Consider the following 14,671-nt stretch of genomic DNA (forward strand, 5'->3'; position numbering starts at 1 on the left):
ACGTTTCCTTTAAACGTGCACGACGTTGAGCACGCACGTGCTGAAAACAACGCACGGAGGACGTCCAAGCTCATTTTCGGCGATGTCATCGGGGTTGATTTCAGCCCAGCAACAAAAACACGAAATTGAATTACCTCCGCAAAGAGCCACTCCACTAGCAACATTAGTTTCGTTACAAGAGCAACGCTATAGCAGCCGCGTTTTTGTTCCCCAGCAGGCCGGCCGGTCGTAATTGCTCAGGGAGAGAGCCTAAATTTAATGGAGTCGGGCGGGCCGGTTATATGCAGGACGCCGGGCAGCGTTTTTTCAAAAAAACACTTCGCCGCAGGGTACGCGATTGCAAAGTGCAACCTTAAATTAGATTTGCGAAGGGCCGACGTTGAAAGCAGAGCGGAGTTTCACGGGGGATTTGTTTACGATGATTCGATATTTTAAGCTACTCGTATTTTGTCGGTACATAACGCTTCGTGCACGCCCTCAGGCTGCAATGCCGGTCGATTCTTAACGCGGTTATTACTGCGCAAGAACACAAAGCAGAAGAGAAGTATGACCACCTGCGCAATAGAAACAATACGTGTACAACGTGTAATGTACACTGGGTACATAAATACGTGAGCAGCGAGGCTATGAATACCTATTGCTAGTCATTACGTATGTACGTTACATGTCTGAAGCAATCACCGAACGAGAACATGCGCGTACTTGTATTTTGCGTAGTGCATAGTATAGGCGATGTCATCGGGGTTGCATATGCACGTGGCATGCGTAATATCTGAAGATATTATACATTGCACGGGAAAGTTATATACACCGTAAGCGCATATATTCATTGCGGGACAATCACGCATGCAAGTGTTTGTGTTTGTTTGTGTATGCGTGTTTGTTTGTGGTGGTGTTTGCGTGTTTGTGCGTACGTGCGTGCGTGTTATGTAATTAAACGTCGCACTCCTATGTAATTAAAGGTGAACCTGCAAGCGGAACAAGGCGCCGGAGTTGTTTCAGAATTGTTCGTGTCTGAACTTATATGACGGTATTGCAATACGCTCGCAGTATACTTATCGTAATAGACACAGCATGTAAACTTCACGCCTGGCTAAGGAATAGACTCGGAAGCCTCCACAGACCGCTGAAGACGTAGAAGACGCCTCGTGGTTCAACGTACCCATAAATGCTACACGACTCCGGCTCCTGAGCCGGGGAGGAGTTCCGAGAACCAAACTCAGTATCTGGATCACGGGACCGCGCCAGGGAACGCTCCGCAAAAACATATATATAATCGCACCAGAAAACACGCCGCGCAAAATATAATCGACGAAGACGATGCCAGTAGGGGGGGTGGGGGGGGGGGGGGGGAGGGGAAGAAGGAATATATTTCCATTAAAGCATTCAGCACTAAAGTAAGGGAGGGGGTGGGGGAGGGGTGGGTGCATAGGAACGAACGGTGAAACCCATTTTTCATCCTTGCCAGATTCATATTCTTTTTCCGTCGTGTATGTTTTTATTTCGTCCAGAAGAAAAAAAAAGAAAAAAAGAAAGAGGAAAAAAAAAAAAGAAAGCGATAGCGCGTGGAAAAGACTGTCATCTTTTTTATTTTCCCGAAGAGGGCCCCCTCACCGGAGGAGCTGTCTAAAAAATTCAGCGCCGTTCCATTATGTATAAAGCAGACTCACAGAGCCTGGGATATATTAAACAGCGCCATGCAATCTCTCCTCCAAGAAATAAATAGAAAGATATATATATATCGTTTTTATTCACCTTTTTGTCCTAAATCGGTTATTCCGCTCATTTTCTATTTATATGCGCTTCACTATCGCGAAGTGAAGAGAACAGCAAAAGTGGAAGAAATAAGCGAGTTTCACATAATATGTGAGTATCGGCTTCTACACGCTTTTCTCTCCCTCTCTCTTATTTGCTGCAGTAATAAATAATACTGTCCGAAAAAAAAGAAGAAAGAAAGACACCAATACTTTAAAAATGAATTTCATAAACTGCAGTCTTCAATGCAATGCCTTGAGCCGGGCATGCCTTTCTGGAAGTTGAATTTGTGTCGAAAGATTATCAAGATTGTATCACATGACTGTGAAGAATGCTAATCTCAGCTCTGGAGCAAGGGAGTTTTCCGGAGTATCTTGGGAAGTATTAGTGAGTGAGTGGTGAGTGAGTGTGAGTGAGTGAGTGAGTGAGTGAGTGAGTGAGTGAGTTGAGAGTGAGTGAGTGTGAGAGTGAGTGAGTGAGTGAGTGAGTGAGTGAGTGATGAGTGAGTGAGTGAGTGAGTGAGTGGTGAGTGAGTGAGGAGTGAGTGAGTGAGTGAGTGAGTGAGTGAGTGAGTGAGCGAGTGAGTGAGTGAGTGAGTGAGTGAGTGAGTGAGTGAGTGAGAGTGAGTGAGTGTGAGAGTGAGTGAGTGAGTGACCGATGACGGTCGCCACAATGTGAAAACCGTAGCTGTTCGTTTAGCGTATTCGTCCTGTCTTAGAAAATTTATTTATTCATATTACCCCACATGCTCCAGTGGAGCATTGCGTAGGGGGGGTTACAGAAAAAAGGCACAAAATAAGGCATAAAAATAACTACATAGTAGGAAAAAACAAGTAAATTTGTACATTGGAAGGGAAATAGGAACACTGGTAATCATAAAAAAAGATATATTAATACAGAGTCAAGAGAACATATGAAGTTGCAATTGTTCACGAAATTTGGCAGAATCTTTTATTGAAACATTATCATTTGGAAGGTTATTCCATAGTGCGATGGCGCGCGGCAATGCAGAATTATTGAATGACTCTGTGCGGCCGAAAATGCGCCTGAAGCTGAGATGATTATGAGTCGACTAGATGTGCGAGAAGGAATTTCAAGTGACAAACGGCTGGACCACGAGTTATAGAAGTATTTATGAAAGAGGCATAGAAGAGCAACAGAGCGGCGGGAATCCAAGTCAGGAAGGGAAATATCACCTTTAATTTGGGTAATGCTAGATTGACGACTGTAATTAGAAGTTATAAAGCGGGCAGCACGATTTTGGATGGATTCCAATTTGTCTATTAGGTACTGTTGATGAGGAGACCAGATAGATGAAGCATATTCTAGTTGAATCTATCTTACGGCGAATCTATCGTTGAAATCTATCGCCGTTGAAAATACGGCGAATCTATCTGGTGGTCCAAGAGGGAGGAATCTTCTCTAATGAAGTGAATCCGATAGACGAAACGGCAAATCAAGTTTAACGAGACAAGAGAAATTGAAAGAAACAAATGAGTGGCGGAGCGGAGAACGAAAAAAAAAAAAAAGAATGAAGGAAAAAAACGAAAGAAAGAAAGAGAGAACGAAGAAAGCTCGACCGAATGATCGAACGGAAGGGACAAACGAGTCAAATAAATGAAAGAAGACAGCGAAGAAAGACTAAGAAGCAAGGTTACGGTAGGAACTAAGAAAGAAAAAAAGATTGCCGGTAAGCACACGTTTCGCAAGCCGGAGCCACGCTTCATCGGGATGCAAAGAACCGCCCCGTACGAAAACGTGATGCCGCCACCTACGTGTGTGTGTGTAATCGCCGCTCTTAAAGCTGAATGCCCGATCGTGCACCGATGGCTCGAGTGCAGCACGGCATCTCACCACGGCATAAACGCAGCACACTGCGCGAATTTCGCTCGGTGTAATATTGTGAGTTAGCCCGATTTACACCCTTACTGAAGGGTGTAATACTGTGAGCTATAGACCTATTTACACCCTTACTTAAGGTTGTAATAGTGCGAGCTATAGACCGATTTACACTCTCATCGATTTACACCCTTAATCACTTTAGAGGGCGTAAATTAGTTTACAGTGTGCGTTGGGCCGACATATTGATGGAGAATAAAGCGAAGTGGATATGGCTTCGCGCGGATTTGGCTTGCGAAGGCTGGCTGCGTGCTACAATGCTCCTTCCTAGTTTATTTCCTTCCTCCGTATTAGCGGACAACGCATAGAGGAAAATGCTTCAGAGGCTACGCAAAGTAGTGCGGTCATAAAAGTGTCACTCCGCGCGTTTCGCAACGCAGTTGCTTTTTGAATCGCGACACCTTTCTACGGAACAACTACACTTCCGATATTACAACTAAAGCTCGTTCACATAAGGTTACGTCCAATTCCGCATTAGTAGTGCACCTCCGCGCTTCCAGTATGTGCGACGTACTATGTTATTGTCGCGACTGCAAGCGGTGTGCTGCAGGCCGCCGCGGTCGCAGAAACGTGCCAAACTTCTCCTTAGGCGATAAATAGGTTGACATCCGCGACATCTTCAGCGTGATAACTTCGGTACAGTTTGCGATATAAATCCGCGGAACTCAATATTACGCCGAATTACATGACGCGTACGTATTTCTTTCACATGTGACGCACTACTTTTTGGTCGCGGATGCGTACGGTGGGACAAGTGTAGAGACTTCGTAGCGTCGCCTGCGATGTACGAAACGGAGAGCAGTCGAGCGCTTCTACAACGAAGTGACCTGCATAGCGAAGGAATAATTATGTCCCGGTTCTATTGTGAATTGTGCGGTGCGCGACCTCTATAACGACATGATCCGTATAACGAATGTTTTCGGAGGCCCCAAGCACTTCGTTATAAAGGCGTTCGACTTTTATGCATGCACGACTAACAACCTTCCTTTCCCATAGCTGACTTGTTTAAAGACGCAAAGAGACACGAGACAGCCTGGGAGCTCGTTTCATCGATCATCGCGTTTGGTAATCTTCTTCGTTTTACATATTTTCTCATGCTATAGCAGCTAACGCAGAACTGAAAGACTGCAAGGTATGCAATTTTAACGACTCTGTTTACAAGCCCGCGTTCTTTCTTTCGCAAGCTCGGCTTCGCCGTCCGCTGACTTCGCTGGCGCAGCTCCTGTTTCGAGACCACGGGGAGCACCTCGCGTCCGCGTTCCTGTTTCCCTGGGCATTCCACGCATTTAAACAGCGGCCAAATATCCCCTCCAGAAACGACGTACACATTTGCGTACGCGCTTTGCTTTCGCCCGTTCCGCCGAGTAGCTACGGCAAGTAGAAAACAAGAAAAAGACCAAGGAGAAACATGGATAACTAGGGACGAACAAGTTGAACGCGTGGCCTCGCCTGTCAGCGAACGGAGAGAATGAAAACTTTCCGGCCAAACTGCTGGGCATTCTAGATCGAACCGTTGCGGTGTCGAGGCGAACTGCCAGACGTACAGTATAGCCTCAGAGATCGGCGAGCGAGTCGCGCGCGCGAGATTCGCAGCGGAGATCACGGAGGCCATGCTTCGGGGGTTAAGAAGCGACGCCACCTCAGTGTGTGTTTAAGAATCCGCTGGTAAAACAAACTCGCGCGCTCTCAAATCGTCATTGCCCAGCCGAACGACGCGCTGCGAACTGCGGGTTTGCAAACTACACATATATAAGAGTGCCAGCCGTCGCATGCTGAGCATCGCGTGACGAGCCACGGGAGCGAGCTGTTGTAGCGTGCGCACACAATCCAGGCAGCACACGTACAAGAGAGAGTCACAAGAAGGTCAGCGAGGGTCGCTGCGACAATATTTGGTCGCAGCGGCATATCCTACAGGCGCGTACACGACACGGCGACACCCGGATGAGTGATACGTGTACACGTAGACGCGCACGGACACCGCCTTTATAGACCCTTTCTCGGGCCTGTACACACACAGCTGATCAATGTCTCTGGCCTCTCGTTATGCGACGCGCGACATCGCGCCCAAGAGGCCGGAAGGCTGCCCGGTTCTCCCCGACAGCTGCCACAAAAAAATATATATAAATAAATAAACGTAAGCGCACTTTCCTCGATCGAAACGTGTACCCCCTTCGCGGCTACAGCAGGTTTGTCGTAGGCCGCAAACGGTGCCAGAGAGATTGCGAAGTTACAAAAGTGACAGGAAAAGTGATCACAAGAAGCACTACAGCCACGTGTTAGTGTTCTTGGTTGACGGCAGCGCAAGCGAAGCCGAAGAAATTTAAGCGAGACGAACATGCGTCATCGTAGAAGGAAATCCAATCCAATCCAAACACGGCGTCCCCTCACTTTCTTCGATTTAGTCCCTTGCACTGCCTCAAACCATGAAGCGTAACCAACTTGCTCATTTCTCTGCTCTTTTAAACTGGTTAGTGATGAATGGTGGAGGCAAAGGAATGTTGCGGGAGCCCACGTTTTGAACGAACGGACTTGTCCTCTGTAAGGGCAGCAACTGCTTTCTATAGCAGTACGCGTAGCTGACTCTCCCCTAAGCTCAATGGGGGAGCAGGAAGACTTCCATCTTTATTGAATAGTCCTTTTCAGTCCATGGGCCGCTATGTATACCCGACCCACGGAATGAATGAATCAATTAATCAATCTATATCAATCAATCAATCAATCAATCTTGATTTTAACATCGGGAATATATGCGCGATCCACTGCAAAGCCACGCACTCACGAGCAAACAGTTTAGGCCAATACGTCCGACAAGCGGTATATCCATGCTTTCAAACAACCGGAAAGGAACACACATCGACCCTCTGGCGCAAATGTCGTGGGAACGCGCCTGTCACAACCGGCACCACTTACGAGCACAAACACAAAACAACGCGACAGAAACACGAGAACAAAAACAGACAAGTAAACGAAGCAAGAAATTATAAAAAAAAAATCCCCCGAATGAGTTCTTAACAGAATGCCGTAAAGGGGACAGCGCCCATCACGTTGTGCAGTCCGCTAGCTCATCAATGACAAGGCAATGAAGCTCGTCGCAGCATGTCCCAATTACATAACTGCACCGCTCCCTGACGGGAGTCGAGGAAAAGAGACACGTCAGCACTGCGCAGCCTCCTCACAGAGGACGAGGAAGGGCTGGCGCACCACGTGCGTATGTATATACGCGCACACACGGCCGACGAATCGCTAATGAAGACGTGATGTCCGTCATGGGCGCGCTCGCGCATTAGCGTCATGGAAATCGGCGGCAATCACGTCTCGAGGACGAGACATTACAGAAGCACATAACCGCCGGCCATGAAGGAAGGAAAGAAAGAAAGACATCGCCGCTAGAAGTCGTTCCATGTTTCCGAGTCGGCTAGGGAGCCATATACTTTCCTTCGAGAATTGCTAAAAAAGCTCTGGCGCTGTAGTGTCTGTTCCGGGAGTTGCATGCATGGCGGTATGGACAGTAACATGGTTTTGTCCTAAACTTTGTCCTTCTGGGTTCTAACGACTTCACAAGCCCGCAAATCGACCATATGCAACGAGATACCATCATCATAATGATCAGCCTATTTTTATGTCCACTGCAGGACGAAGGCCTCTCCCTGCGGTCTCCAATTACCCCCTGTCTTGCGCTAGCCGATTCCAACTTGCGCCCGCAAATTTCCTAACTTCATCAGCCCACCTAGTTTTTCTGCCGTCCTCGACTCCTTCTCTTGGTATCCATTCTGTAACTCTAATGGTCCACCGGTTATCCATCCTACGCATTAAGTGGCCTACCCAGCTCCATATTTTTCTCTTGATGTCAATTAGAATATTGGCTATCCCCGTTTGCTCTCTGATACACACCGCTCTCTTCCTGTCTCTTAACGTTAGGCCTAACATGTCTCGTTCCATTGCTCTTTGTGCGGTTCTTAACTTGCTCTCGAGATTCTTTGTTAACTTCCAAGTTTCTGCCCTATATCTTAACACCCGTAGAATGCAATGATTGTAACTTTTCTTTTCAACGACAGTGGTAAGCTCCCAGTCAGGATTTCGCAATGCCTGCGGTATGCACTCCAACCTTTTTTTATTTTATTATTTTGCAAGTTTCCTTATCATGATCGAAAAATAGTGCGTTATAAATGGAACAATTCGTCATGTCTAAGCACGTGGGCATAGAGTAATTGTCTTGCTGCGTTTAGAGAACTGGCGAACGCTTGAAATGCAGACAGACAAAGCGTAATGAATAATGTCACAAGAACGTTTGAAGCCACATGCGGACGAAGATTAGACAATTCCATTTACTGTACCGTGATTGCCAACGTAGATGAACGAGTGTCAGCGCCACAGTTATCTTAAGTAATACTTGTAAAAAAGTACGCGAAATCAACCCTGGCCTCCGCGATTAGAGGACGCGTAGCGGGTGATCTCGGAGGCTATGAATAAAAATTGATTGTAACACTAACGCGCCCATACTTAAGTTCTCTGCGTATGACATCGTGCACACTGCGAAGTGAAAAAAGAAAAGAAGAAAAAGACAAAAAGATGGGACGGTAGATCACGTGTGGAGAAACAAATTTCGAGTAAGACTGTAACAGGAGAAGGACTAGTCGCCGTTAACTGAGGAAGGAGCGACTCAGAGACGCCGGGTGTCGCACGACTAAGATCAGTAGAAGACGCGCAGGGGTCGGGTGCCGCTGCACAGCCAACGAGCTACCCCCCCCCCCCTTCGCTCTCCAATTTTGTTTTTCGGACAACCGGTCCGCCAGTACGAAGCCCGCAAGTGTAATTTCATTCAACCGTCTCGATGTATTTAAAGTGTCACAGAGTATTTAGGATACAACATTACCCGCGCTCTAAAGCCACCTAGATAGCACAAGGCCTGTTCACTCCGATCCATGGCGTCACGCTACCTGGCCCGACTGCCATAGAATCTAACGGGGATGCTCCCGAGTAAGCAGCTGTGATTTCGACGTCAACGCTTCCGTCACGCCAGGCTTGGCAATGGAAATTTCGGGCCAGGTATAGCACGACGTCATGGATCGGAGTGAACAGGCCTTGTGCTATCTAGGTGGTGTTGGTTCTACCCGGTAGTGATGGCGCATGCGCTGTCGGCGGTATAGAGGTAGAAAGGTAACCCTGCGCTAAATATACTCGAAATACGAGTGACTAATAGAAACCTGCGTGACTCACTCTGCGTTAAATGTTTCTACTACGGAGTCAGACATTCTCTTTTTAAAGAAAAAAAAAAAAAAAACACCTGAACGAAGAGAGGTAGAACAGAATTTTCATTACAGATAAGCGAGTAGAATAGAGCAAAGACGTATACAACGAAGAAATGTAGACACAAATAACCGTAGGTGGAATTTATAAATGCGCGACAACGAAAGAAAGAAAGAAAGAAAGAAACGATCGCACGGCAGCACCAGTCGGTGTCCCGTGCAAGAACCGTGATTTGCATAACGGGCGACGTGTCTCTTCGTTACCGACTTCTTCCATGCACCGGGACGAGGTCGTTAAAACAACGACCCGCTCCACTCCGCCAAGTCCTTTTCTCGTCTCCAACTGTTCTAAGCGTAACGCCCACACTGTGTGTCATACATTATACGCTGTTTTGCTCGAGTAACACGGATCTTTCTCTCTCTCTCTCTCTCTCTCTCTCTCTCTATATATATATATATATATATATATATATATATATATATATATATACGTACCTTTAACATCATTTCTAGATCTCTGGTGCAATACGCACTACGCACGCAAACATGCGAATGCACACTCACTAAGGGTAACATTCCCGTATCACCTTCATTTATAACCCTCAAAGTGAACGCTTCGCTCTGATGACCACCCAGCTGACACGACGCACAGACGTCGTCGGGTGCGGTATCCCTGACATCCAGAAAACTTCTCAACGCCACGACGAAAAAGTACACGACCACATCCTACCACCTGCCTCTTCTCTTTCGTCTTTCGCAAAAGTGAATAGAAACAAACCACGGGCCAGCCAATTTCTCCTCCTTCCTATTATAGCTCCCTCACGACACAGTCGGTGTCAGCAAGGCACCCCCCTTCAACATCGCCGCCATAAACCTCGGCAGCACCCGCGATACTTATCTTCATTACGACCCGAACACGCGCAATGCGCATATTCAACTAAGCACTCTTCGCTCCCCCGCCGCGTACGCCAATCTTAGACCTCTTGTCCTATTGAGAGCTCAAATGGCCGCTTCCGGGATGGCAAAACAGCCCGCAGAGACGACATCAGGGCCGGGAGCAGTATAATAAACACAAAAAGCGACATAAGCGACTCACAACGGCCACCACATTTCCACACCGAGAAGACGCGCAGAGCGCCACCACGCGGCCACCCCCTCATACATATATCCGTGCGCGCACCGAGACCATTTCGCGCGTAATGACTTCTAATTAGCCAACGCCCTTACACTCCAAATCTCTGCCTTCGGGGAGCCTCTTACTTTTTCAGACCAGACTCCTTCCCTCGTCATTTTCTTTAGTTCCTTCACCTTTTATTTATTCCTTCCTCTATCTCTCGCGGTTCGCTAATCTATCCTTCGAGGTAGGTGGCGAGTTAAAAGGAAGCCCCGTATTTTCAACACCTTTCCTCGGAGAGTGGTCGTCGGACCTACTCGCCCCACTGTAAGCAGTCTAGAGAGGGGAAAAAAAAGAGGTCATCGGTTGGAAAGCGAGATAGCTGTATACACTGCGATGAAGGCACTGCTCGTAGTTCGTAATAAGAGGGTGGGTAGGCAGACAGGCACTCGTTTGCGACTAAAAACCGGCGATCCACTAGTGCTACCTTCCCGATAACAAATGCCCCCTGCCCCCCCCCCCCCCCCCCCAGGTCCACACCGCGATAAACCACGACCCACGTGCAGTCTACCTTGCCAGCCTCGACAGTTGGCGTGATGTGTATGTACCTTTCTCAAGAAGAGATGGAGGGAGCGTCAAAGAACAGCGCTTTAACTCTGTTATCCTGGTGCAACCTAATGGTTCTTGCGGTTACTATACGAACACTTGTAGCACCAGTGTTGCCTCGGAGCGTTAGACGCCATGAATCAATCAATCACGCAATCAACATTCGCTCAGCTTTCAGAAAAGCAGTGTTCGTAGCCGTGTTTCAAAGTTAGACGCCATGAATAAATCAATCACGCAATCAACATTCGCTCAGCTTTCAGAAAAGCAGTGTTCGTAGCCGTGTTTCAAAGGAGTGGCTAGGTATGATATCATCATACCTTATTGTCACTTCAATAAGGAATCTCCTACTGTTTCCACTATATACACTCTCACCACTTCTACTATTACTATTCTATTACTACTAACTCTGCTGTTTTCACTACGCTAATTACCAGCGCTACTATTACTCCTACTAACTACTGTTCTCACTACGCTAAATCACCAGCATTATACTACTACCACCACCCCTTCTTCTACTAGTGTTTCAACTACTACTTCAACCACTGCTCTTGCTGAAGCTTGCGCATATGTTTTCTTTTCTAAACTAACCGAGAGCACTGCACGTTCAACACCGCCTCGGGGCAGCCGTAGAACATAAATGGCACTCGTTTTTTCGAATGGTCATCGCTATACACCTGGGCCTTTAGGCGTCACAGCAAGCAAGACGACACGAAGAGAGGCCTTTTCGAGTCTGTAAAACTACCCACCCGGCACTAATTCAAGAACGCATATGCCCTCGAAATTACTACAAAACCGGGACGAACGACTGCCACACGACCACGACAGCTTAAAACAGAAGAATAAAAAACGCAAATTAGATATAGAGAAGTCAGCTAACACATAAACACGTGTACGTGGGGACAGCTATAAGATAGAAAGAACGAGAAAAGAACGAGAAGGAGAACAGAAACGAATTGACAATTTCGGGAGGGGAGCGTATACACCTGACGCTTATTGCCAGAGGCACTGGCGAGGCGCAGGAAAGTATATATATAGGCTATGGACCTTGGGCAAGAGCAAAGCGGTGTACAGTGTTTAGCGTCGCAAAACGTGGACGAAGCAATGCGTTCATAGACCACGACGCAGAGCCTTCCGCTCCCCACCCGTGTGCACACCTATCGAGAAATGCGAGTTTTATGGTAATCGTTGTATAGCGTGGATGATGCCCGCCGAGCGAGGACTGTGACGGTTGTGATAGCTCTGGATGCTGGAGGGGTTGTGAGGAGGAAGGGGGGAGTGCGGCCGCGTACATGCTACGACTTGAACCTGTATGCAGCTATTCCAATACACGTAACCCGTTATGGGCGCTGCTGGGATTTGACGACACGTCTCCTATCTGTAGGTCTCGAATTGGAAGACGGGAATTTTTGTACGACGAAAGAGTGCAAACTCACGTGAGCAGGAGGCACAGTAGAAGTTCGTGGATGCTTAAAAAATTATTTGAAGCAGGAAAAAAAAAAAGAACAGTTGAACAGTCAAAATCACCGGACTAGTTCCAACATGCGCGAGCATCGACCGACCTCCTTCTTGACGTCAGCCGGTGACTCCCGACATATGAGAACGTCGGGGGCCGGCGATATCCTTGGCTCCATGAAATATAACCGGATAGAGATTTAGGCAATTAAAACCCTTAAATCCCGATAGACAGCCTCGTGATTGGTATAAAACATCGGAGAAAACAATGGTCTGATGCTCCCAATGTGAATTTCTCGGAACTTTTCACTAGTGGCTCTACGTCTAGCTAACGTCACCACCGCACGCAGAAATGAACACACACATCACATACGCACGAACGCCTCTAGTTTGCTAGCGCACGAAGTTTGCTAGCGCGATACAGACAGTGCAAAATAGACAGACAAGAAACCACCTCGGACAACATCTTGCAAGCGTAACCTCAACTTGCCTTGAGCGCCACTTACAAAAGCTTGATTCCGGACCCGCGATACAAAGCTCTGCCGGCTATAATTTGAGCGCGAAAAGAAAGCAACGAACGTATCAAAGAAACAAAAATGTTTGCCCTTTGAACGTGAGAAAAAAACCAAATGCGGGGCTCGGCGGAGGTGAGACCGGAGCGCGAAGACCCGGTGGAATGAACGCTTTCGAGATAGATAGGCAGAGAGAGGGGCAGAGAGTGACTGCAAGAAGATCCGGCACCACTTTCGTAGAAAAAGCCAACGCGGCGGCGGACGGCACGCCAACGATGCGGCAGCGAGGACGACGACGACGTCGACGCGTCAGCTTTAAATCGAACGATGGCGTGTCCGCGGTGCCAGGCGGGAATGTGAGGAACACGCGAGTGGAAAGCGGCAAGAAAGAGGGGGGCACACAAGGAGCTAGCTGCCGGCGATATAGTTATATGCGTGGCAGAGGGGCGCGGCCCAACACTTTGCACCGATCGGCGCCAAGTTCTTTCTCCGCCAGCCTCGTCGGTCAACCACCGTCAGCGATGCGGACAAGGCTGCAGACGCGTGTGCGGTATCTCCCAACCCATGGGCTCCGAGATCCGGTGGTGCGCGCATGCCGCTCGAGATTAAACGGATAACAAAGATAGCGTTCAAAACATGGCGTCAATGACGTGTTTCCCGCTATTGCGAAGGCTTCCGGCGCATGCATCCAACAAAAACGTGGCCTTCGAGATTAGTTTCTGTTACGCAAGGGGGAGCCCGCTGCCGGTGCACGTATTTGGGCTCCACCTATTGAGGATATGGACGTTATGGATATCAATCAGAAGAGCGCACGATTGGCTGCCCTATACATTTGCCGAACAGACTCGTGCAATAGAAATACGAGATACAGCAAGGAAGAAAACGCCTTTGGCAACGCAGAAAAACGCCTTTGCCAACATCAAAGGGCTCGCTAGTATACAGCCCGGTCGTCATCATGTGGCCAACCTGGTCACCTTCAAACCCAGACGAATTTCGACGGATGCCATGAACAAGCTGTGATCCTCATTCGAAATTCACGAAGCGACTTCTGCAAAGCGCACCCTCAGACTCGCTCGCCCAACAAGGTGACACTCATGTCAAGCACCAAACAAACGTATTAAGCCACCGCACCAATACTGACCGCCCAAAATACAGGCAGAAAGACCTCCATCGGTGCATCTACTGCCATGAATACTCGCCAGACAAAACACATCGTACGGATAAACCAGCGGAAAGGTTTAGCCACGTTCAGCCACTATGGCTGCTTCTGCTGCGGGGCTACAGACATCAAATATCCAGGACGCATGCTCAAGAGACTACAGGCGGATAATCACAGGAGAGCTTCAGCCAGCCACGACAGGAACGTTGCAGACGATGTCTGCTTCTGCTGCAAGGGCAGCAGAAGTACAATATCCGGCACGGATACCCACATGATGTGGCTAAACCCCGGGAGAGATTCAGTCACGAAAGGAACGTTGCAGCCGACGGCAACGACTGTTTCTGCTGCTGCGGCGGCGAGCAGACGTAAAATATCCTGGTAACGTCCACAAAGCACGTTGCAGAAAAAGGAGGAGGCTCCAGCATGCGCAGTTGCATTCCACGTTTCGCGGCCGACGCCGCAAGTTATGATACGAAGTCGCGGAGCAGGCGTCATCGGGGGAACGGAGTGGAACCGCCGTACCTTAAATGCCAAGCAAGTATGTTAGTCTGCAGCCCCTGCAGTGGAACCGAGTGTCGAAGACGTTCGCCCGCCCGACCGTCCTCATCCGTTCGCCACCTTCACGTCTCATCGTTCTGCCTCCGTCGTATATCTCGGTGGCTCGGGGTTATGGATCGTAGTATACGCAGCAGACACAGGCGCCGTATAGATGCGAAGAAAGCCCGATGCAGTCTCGAAAACCTAGAGAGGGAGGCGGTGAGGGAGACCCGAAGCCGACGGCAGCGGCACACAACACTACCGCCCTTTCTCGCGAGACGTACAGACAGACGGCGCCTGCAATCCGGTCTCCTTCCCACGCGGGGTCTCGAGCGAGCCGGGTCTGCGCCAGACCGGACGGCGCCTTCGACCTTGAAGGGTGCCGCGTCAA

The 14,671-nt window shown here is 48.6% G+C and overlaps 1 protein-coding gene across 3 annotated transcripts in view; it reads right to left on the reverse strand.

The window, feature by feature from the left end:
* LOC119457830 (homeobox protein Meis1) overlaps positions 1–14,671 on the reverse strand; it is a 343,572-nt gene that overhangs the window by 225,342 nt on the left and 103,559 nt on the right. The gene's annotated exons all lie outside the window — the stretch shown is intronic.

The sequence above is a fragment of the Dermacentor silvarum genome, chromosome 7, assembly GCF_013339745.2.
Source record: "Dermacentor silvarum isolate Dsil-2018 chromosome 7, BIME_Dsil_1.4, whole genome shotgun sequence".
NCBI classification, from domain to species: domain Eukaryota; kingdom Metazoa; phylum Arthropoda; class Arachnida; order Ixodida; family Ixodidae; genus Dermacentor; species Dermacentor silvarum.